The sequence below is a fragment of the Pseudorca crassidens genome, chromosome X (genome assembly GCF_039906515.1).
Source record: "Pseudorca crassidens isolate mPseCra1 chromosome X, mPseCra1.hap1, whole genome shotgun sequence".
In the NCBI taxonomy this organism is placed as follows: domain Eukaryota; kingdom Metazoa; phylum Chordata; class Mammalia; order Artiodactyla; family Delphinidae; genus Pseudorca; species Pseudorca crassidens.
The window spans coordinates 70255820-70264637 of NC_090317.1; the positions used below are offsets into that span (position 1 = coordinate 70255820).

General features: G+C 38.0%; 1 pseudogene; it reads left to right on the forward strand.

The window, feature by feature from the left end:
- The first annotated feature begins 3114 nt into the window (after window positions 1–3114).
- On the forward strand, window positions 3115–5308 carry LOC137216875 (nucleosome assembly protein 1-like 2; annotated as a pseudogene).
- The last annotated feature ends 3510 nt before the right edge of the window (window positions 5309–8818 follow it).

Genomic DNA, 8818 nt, shown 5'->3' on the forward strand with positions numbered 1-8818 from the left:
GGAAAGACTTGGGCTTCTTCTTTATTCTCCTCTAATTCATTCATTTATTCATGTCTCTGATTATGCAAATTGAGTATGAATTGTGAAAATATAGTTAGGAAATACTAATAAACGAATAGAAAAACAAAGCATTGAAATTACTCCAAATTCCACAACTCCAGGTGTAGCAACTATTGGCTCTGTGTTATTTAACCTTTGTTAAAGAAAAATTAATCTGACACTCATTAAAATGGTAAGGAAGACTTTATTCAGGACTATTGTGATAGGTATTAAGACTGTTACAATAGGGGAGAGAGATCTGGCTCAACTCCAAGTACAAGAAAGAGTGAGGATTTATAGCCAAGGAGCAGGTTGGAGGGATAAGTGGATGGAAAATTACTAACAGAAGACATCAAGGATAGGGGTAATTCTTGCTAAACTGATCTAAAATGATTCTTGCTGAAGACAGGCCAGGGTGATCAGCTATCACCTGGGGGATGGTGGGGGGTGAGGAATTTGATCAGATATCAAGACTAGGGGGGTTCTCTTTAAACTGGCTTAGCAGGATTCTTACTAAAATCAAACCAGGTAAGCTTGAGGAAATTTTTGAAAAGGGCTAGTCAAAAGAGGGCTTAGAGGAAACTGTCTAAAGTTTGGTCAAAGAGAGTCTTTGTCACCTTTTACACTTTGTCTATGCAAGTTAGAGGTGTGTGTGTGTGTGGTGTGTGTGTGTGTACATAGATAGCTAGATCAAAGGAGAGATTAGGAAAAAGAAAACAAATTTGGGTTCCTAGTATATATTGGATACTTCATGGCAATGTTTAATTTTGTGTAATGTAATCAGGTATTTTCCTTTTGGTTTGAAGACTTCTTATATGGCTATAAAGCAAAATTTGCAAGCAAGTCACATGAATGAATCTATCTTTTTATTCATTTATTATTATTAAATTATTCAAATCACTTAAATATCAGTGAATAATCTTTAAAATGGTAATTCTGAAGACTATTTATTGACATGGGAAGATCCTTTTAATAGGAAACTAAAAGGGGAAAAATGGCAGGTATGGAAGAGTCAATACTATGTGATCTCAATTTTTCAAAATCTCTATTTGTTATTAACACCCAAAGAGGAAAAGAAGGGGAGGCATCAATATATTCACATTAGTTCTCTCAGAATGGTGAGATTGCTAGTGGTTTTATTACCTACCACAAGTTTCTTTCCAAATTTTCTAAAATGAGCTTGTATTATATTTATCAGAAGAGGAAAAATAATTTTCTAATTATAGAATTAAAAAAAACAAGCAATGTAGGATTCATAATTATAGAACTATGGGACTGACATATGAGACTGAAACTTCATGTTATTTGAGCCTTCTACCTTCAGTCTATTTTAAATGAAATATGTTTTAATCAAACACAGGCACACACAGACAAATTGTAGTGGTTAAATATTTACATAATATTTACTGAGGGAAGGAACATCTCTTCTTTACTTTCTACTTAAGCTCCTTGCTCCATCCTCTACACAAAGCACCTTCTGGGAACTTCCAATTTTTGTGACTCTCTACCATAGGTCTTTTAGCCCAATGAGAAGAATTTCTTCCCTGTTTTCTTTCTCCTCCTTCTACTCCCATTTCTTCTCCTCTTCCTGTCCTCTTTTTTTCCCTCATTATTATCAAGAAAGATTTTTAAATGGAAATTTGGAGTGGAAAGTAGCACAGGCACCACATCAACTATAAAACAACCAGTCATCCATCCTTAGAAACCTATCATCTAAAAGGGAGGTTGTGTGGTAGAGTGAGAAGAAGCACTGCAATAATACAGTGTTTACAGTTTTCTAAATTAAAACACACACACACACACACACACACACACACACACACATCTAAAAACCTGGAAAGAAATACACTAACACTCTATGATTATTTCTGCGATTATGACACAAAAAACAGTTAACTGTTAAATTTGGAATATAATAACAAACACTTTAAAAATCAAAATTTTTAAATTATATGTGATCAGTATTGAAGTATGGACAAGAAAAAACTAGTTGGTTTCCCTACCGTAGGAAATTTATTCCATCTTGTTAATACATTTTTATGTCTTTAACTTTTTCCCTAGTGCCAAGTCATTGAATATTTCCAATTTATTCAGAATTTCAAGGCAAATGTTTTGCTTTTAGGAATATTACTTCACATTTGAGTATCTTTTTGTTTTACCTCCAAAACAGCCAGCATGGAGGGAGGGAAATTTGCAATTCAGCAGCAGTATTCTGGGATACTGATAATTCAGGTGTTAAGTGTTAACTAGTCATACATATAATTGTGGGCACTGGTCACCATAGGCCCTCCTTTACCCCCATTCCATCTCATCTCACTCTTCCCTAGTAAATGTTATCAGAGTTGATACAACTTTAAAAGAATGTACACTCTTCATAGAGATTCTGAAAATCCAAAATTAGAAAATAAAAGAAACCTCTGGGGAGTCAACATTGCTTAAAGATCTTCATTGTTAATATTTTAATGTTTTACCCCCTTCTCTCTTCTTTGTGTATTTGAATATAAAAGACTCTCCCCCCTCCCGCCCTGCACATGTGTCCTTACAGTAGGAGATAAAATAATGTAATAATCTCAATGGGCTAAAGACATTCCTATTGTTTGTTTGTTTTTGTAATCAGTTGACATTATAGCTGCAACCTTGAGCTCTTTTGGAATTTTTTTAACTGTAATACTCGTTAAACATGGGATAAAAAGAAAGCATGTACATTTTAGAAAAGATTATCGAACAACACTCAATTAGTGGTCATCCGTATTAGATCTATTAATTTTCCATATAAGAGAGACTTGGAAGTCACGTTTCAGGACTCTTAACAACTCCCCTAGCCTGTACTTTTTGGTTTTCTAAGATAAAGTTTTCTCAGGTTTACTTAAGATTTAGGTTAGTCTCAATCTGCTCCTCCTCTACTAGATTGTTCTCAACCCCTCCAGTCTAGAAATTTTGGAGCCTTACCGCTGGGAAGCGGGGGGGGGGGGGGGGGGGGGGCTGGAAATGTGATGGATCTAGTCGTTCATTGGACAAGAGCTTGTCAATCACAGCTACCTAGCAAATAAGGTGAGCTTTGAAGCAAAACAAGTTTAGAGGGTCATCCTCTGAGAAATGGGCTTGAGGCACCTCCTCCTTTTGCTTAGGCAGCTAGTGAGAAAGGTCATTTAGTGGGCTGCTCTGGCTGCAGCCTTAGGCTTGCTCCAGTATTGTACCCGCCTGCCCCTCTTCTGCTTCCTCCCCCTCAGTCCAGCTTCCGCAGCAGCCTCAACCGCTTCCGTTTCTGCCTCCATCTTAGCCCCCACCGGTGCCCACGTCTCAACCAACTGCCGTCTACTCCACTTTGGTGAGTCTTTTCCTGTGAAAAAGCTAATGATGGAAGGGCTTGGGGAACAGGGTGCAACCGGTGAAGAAGGCCCATTAATCGGCGCGGTGGCAGCCGAATCCTCTCCACAGGCCTTGATGGGGTACTCCTTAGACGAGAGCTTTACTGAGAGCCTGCCTCTGTCAGTTAAGCACCGAGTGTACGCTCTCAAAAATCTTCAGGCCAAATCCGCAGGCCTAGATGTCAAGTACCTGAGGGAATTTCATTCCATCGAGAGGAAATTTGCTGGCATCTATTGGCCCTTATTGGAAAAGAGACACCAGATCATCAATGCACTCTACAAGCCCATGAAAGAGGAGTGTGAGGTGAAGTCCAAGGCCGAGGACAATGATTATAATGAGGTGGAAGATTATTCTAATGCTCAGATGCAGGGTCTGGAGGAGAATCCGGAGTATGAGGACTTGGAGTAATATTGCGAGGAAGATTTCAAGGATGTGGAGGAGGTGTTTGGGGAGTATGGAGGAATTGAGGGACATAATGTGGATGAAGAGAAAGAGGAGCCTACAGGGATCCCTGATTTCTGGCTCACAGTTTTAAAGAACGTCGAGGAGATCTCTCCATTGATTCAGAAATATGACGAGCCCATTCTGAAGCTCTTGCGAGACGTGAAAGTCAAGTTTTCAAAACCCGACGAGCCGCTCGCCTTCACTCTGGAATTTCACTTTGAACCCAACGACTACTTCACAAATGAGGTGCTGACCAAAACTTATACGGTCATGTCTAAGCTCCATTACTCTGACCCCCACCCGTTTAGGGGATCTGCGGTGGAGCATTGCATAGACTGCAAGATAGTCTGGAATGAGGGAAGGAACGTCACTGTGCAAACGGTCCTGAAGAAGCAGAGGCACAGGTTTTGGGGACTGTTGCGCACAGTGACCCAGGAATTTCCCCGAGAGTCCTTCTTCAACTTCTTCAGTGCTCTCCGGTAGGGTATGGATGCCGATGAAGATGAGGAAGACGTCTTCATTGCTCAGTTTGCGCACGTTTGTCATCCCTAGAGCTGTGCTGTATTTCACAGGAAAAGCACTTGAGACCGAGCAAGAGGGGGTGATCAGGGAATGTAATGAGCTGGCTTATGACAAAGTCACTCATGAGAACGGGTTGGCTGCTGTTGAGGGTGCTAAAGGCCAAAGCCTGGACCCCCAGGAAGAAGATATTGATAGCTGAAGCAGGGAGGTTGGTGTGTGTGGGCCCCCAGGTTAAGAGTCTGCCTGTGTTTACAGTAACCAAAACTTAACCATAAGTTACTTACAGTCTTAAAGTGTTGTCTCTTCCTGGTACTCTCAGTATAAAACTATGTCCAAATATATATTTAATTTATTTAAAAAATTTTTTTTGTCCAAATATGTTTAACAATGCATTCCATCTAGCACTCCAGTAGTGTAAACTTTTTAAAGAAATGTAGAAGGCAGTGAATTCTCTAAGCATATGTAAACTTTGGTATTGTGAATTCATGGCTTTTGTCAGGTTGCTGTTAGTTTCTAGCCATGAAAAATTACCAGAACTGGTAACTGAGATATATGTGTTTGGAGATTTTTTTTTTCCTGGAAAAAGCAAAGCGTGCCTCTGTTCCCCAGCCTTCTTGGTGAATGGGCTTTATTCTGTTTGCACTAACTGTGCCTTCAACTCTTTGTTATAGAAATGCAGCAAGTTATACTAAAATGCACTTGATTTGTAATTTGAGAAACTACTAGCATAAGAATAAAACATTTGTAGCAAAACTACATTTATTGTTATTGACTGTTGTTTATAGGCTCCTGTATTTTATGTGATATAGTGATCTACTCAGAAACCCAGCTGTATTATTTTTTATCAGTGAGGTATAGTTAAAACAATTTTCTCTAAATCCATAAATTGTGCCATGTACTTCTGCAAAGTGGGGTTAAAGTATGCATTTTCTTTTCTGGAATGTTCCTCTCTTTTATGGAAATTACATGATTAGTTAAGCTTTTTCCTTATGTTTGTTCATTCTAAAATAAAGTTAATACAAATGTTAAACACTGTGTTTCTTCTGAGGGTATTGGAGTTAAGGATATGGCCTTGTCCCTTCAAGTACCAGGTGGAGGATTTGGTTGGGAGTTATTAGCAGATCAGGTTTATCCTTTGGGTATAGTATGCACTGTTCCTAGGGCCACTACACTTTTTTTTTTTTTTTTGCGATATGCGGGCATCTCACTGTTGTGGCCTCTCCCGTTGCGGAGCACAGGCTCCGGACACGCAGGCTCAGCGGCCATGGCTCACGGGCCCAGCCACTCCGTGGCACGTGAGATCTTCCCGGACCAGGGCACGAACCCGTGTCCCCTGCATCGGCAAGCAGACTCTCAACCACTGTGCCACCAGGGAAGCCCCCACTACACTTTTAAGAGTCTACAATGATGTTCTGATTTGTTTTAAAATCAGAAGAAAATGAATATTATAATAATAACAATGTATACATAATAATCTGTCCTAGATTATTTTTGTCTTATACCAAAAGAGATGTAAAATATTATTCGTTTATGTGTATATGAATATCATAGAGAAAAAGGTACCAAGAAGGTAAAACTACCTAGACTCCATGAAAATCACAGTGAGGCCCTGGTTTCCACCATTAGAAATAAGTGAAGGAGGGAGTTCATGGAGTGGTTGAGAGGGGTGGTAATGTGACAAAGGAGAAGAAAAGAGGGAGGGGAAGAAGGAAAGAGAGGGACAAGCAGTGATGTGTTCTTCAAGGAAAGGGGAATAGAGGTCTTCCAGGCTCATGGAGCAGTGAATGTCCTGACTAGCTGGAGGGGAGAGGGTTAACAGAATGCTGGAGAGGGAGAGGTGGGGCCAGAGCCCTGTTTGGACAAGGCCAGGGACAAATTGAAATGGGCTTGGCAAGGGAGAAGGAAAAGGACTGGAGAGGACATAGGAGGGGGAAAGGAAGGTAAGGACAATGAATGAGAGGTCTGGAGGACAGAAAAGCAGAGGATGAAAGGGTGAAGCTTATTAGAGATGAAAAAGCATTCCTTGCCATGAGGTTGCTGAAGTTCAGGTGTTATGGTTTTGGTATATTTTGCAAAAACTTTAGTACCCTGTCCAGGAAGAGGGACCCGAAGGAGAACTAGAGGAACATCGGTCTGTTGTAAGTAACCTTTAATCATGCTCTTTCGTTGCCAAAATACATACACATATGAATTAACTAATTTTTAGTAAACACCTTATATTGTACTATTTCTGTGTGCCAGACACTGTTCTAAGCACTTTACAAGTATTATCCTCTGTAATATTTATTTTATAAATGAAAAAGTAGTAAATGTAGCAGAGAAGAATTAATTATAATACCAATTAATACTTTCTTCCAAACCCCACTTTAACTGTTAACAAGCATACAATTTTGTATCCTGCTTTAAAAAAAAAAAAAAACTTACCATTATAGCATTAGTGTTTTCCTGAACTTTAATTTACATTTTAAAAGCTTAATTATTAATGATCATGCAGTATTCCAATGTATGAGAACACAATTTAACTATTATTTTAATGTTGGTTATTGGTTTCTAATTTACATAGTGAAGTAGGCAAATGTTCTATTTTCTAATATTAAGACTTTTTATTCAAGTTTCTTTTTTTAATTTTGCCTTCTAAGGCTTTTGCAAACTCTCTGAGAGCTAAATGGCAAATCAGAAGCAGGAGTGAAATCAAATCATTGATTAGCCAGACGTTCAATGAGAAATATAGTCACTAGACTGTAACTTGATCTTTCACATGTATAGTCACAAACCTTTCCTACTCAACATATATAACAAATCCTTTTCCTGCTCCCTGCACCAAAAATTTTCACACATATTTTGAACATGCAAGAGCTTGAGAAATAGAGTTCTCTTGAGCCTTTTTAGGAGAATGATAAACTTTAGGCCACCAAAAAAAAAAAAATGAATGGAGGATCTAATGCAAAAGCACCAATGGTGAGCATGAAATCAACTTAACTATAGGACTAATATTACAAACATATATGGTTAAACAGAAAACAATTTAAATTTTATGAGCACTATCAATGTGAACATAATATAACTAGCAAAAGTTGGGACTAGAAGGGGGATTTCTTTTATAGCTGGGGATCAAAAAATCTGGCAAGGTAAGTAACAGACATAAGTATATATTTAAATAATGCCCTATGAAAAACAGTATAATCAACAAAAATTAGATACTGATTTTTTTCTTATCATTGCTCATGATAACAAGTCAATAGATACTTTTTAAAGAAATCAGTAATTAAACATTAAATAAAATTGTGTTCATAAATGTAACAACTAGAAAAAAGGCAAATTTTCCAAATTATCAAAAGAAAGATTCAAAACTAAACTAAGAAAATAAGTACTGTATAATAAATAAGGAGAAAAAAGAAAAACAGAAAACCTAAAACAGATGTGGTTAGTGAAATAAGATATAACATTTGACTCTCCTTGTCTGGAAAATGCTTTTTTGGATAGCCTCATGAATATCTCTCACCTCTTTCAAATATCACTGTCTCAATAAGGCCTACCTTGACCACCCTACGTTAAATTGTATGTGCTTCCTACATGTACTCACAATTTTCCCTTATACAGCTTTGACTTTCCCCTATAGAAAATAGCACCTTCTAACTCACTATATGATTTACTTATTTGTTATTTATGGTGTTGATTGTCCTTTCACAGGAGAATATAAGCCTTGTGAGAGCAAGGATTTTTGTTCATAGATGTTCATTGATTTTTGATCCTGGTTCATCGATGTATCCCAAGCACTTATAATGGTGCCTGGCACAAGGTAGCTGCTCAATAAATATTTGTTACTTATATTATTCAATATCTGTGTTACTAAATGTGAATGGGATAACTCATCTAGGAATTTATCCTACAAATATACTTTTTCAAAAGTACATGCTCAAGGATATTTACTGTAGCACTGTTACAGTGAAATAATGGGAAAATGTTCAAGTCCATTGGTAAGGTCTATTTACATAATTACAGTCCATCTCTACAGTAGACATTCTTTTTTTTGTCACTTTATATTTTTATTTTATTTTTTACATCTTTATTGGAGTATAATTGCTTTACAATGGGTGTTAGTTTCTGCTTTATAACAAAGTGAATCAGTTATACATATACATATGTTCCCAAATCTCTTCCCTCTTGCATCTCCCTCCCTCCCACCCTCCCTATCCCACCCCTCTAGGTGGTCACAAACCACCGAGCTGGTCTCCCTATGCTATGGGGCTGCTTCCCACTAGCTATCTATTTTACGTTTGGTAGTGTATATATGCCCATGCCACTCTCTCACTTTGTCACAGCTTACCCTTCCCCCTCCCCATATCCTCAAGTCCATTCTCTAGTAGGACTGTGTCTTTATTCCCATCCTACCCCTAGGTTCTTCATGACATTTTTTCCTTAGATTCCATATTTATGTGTTAGC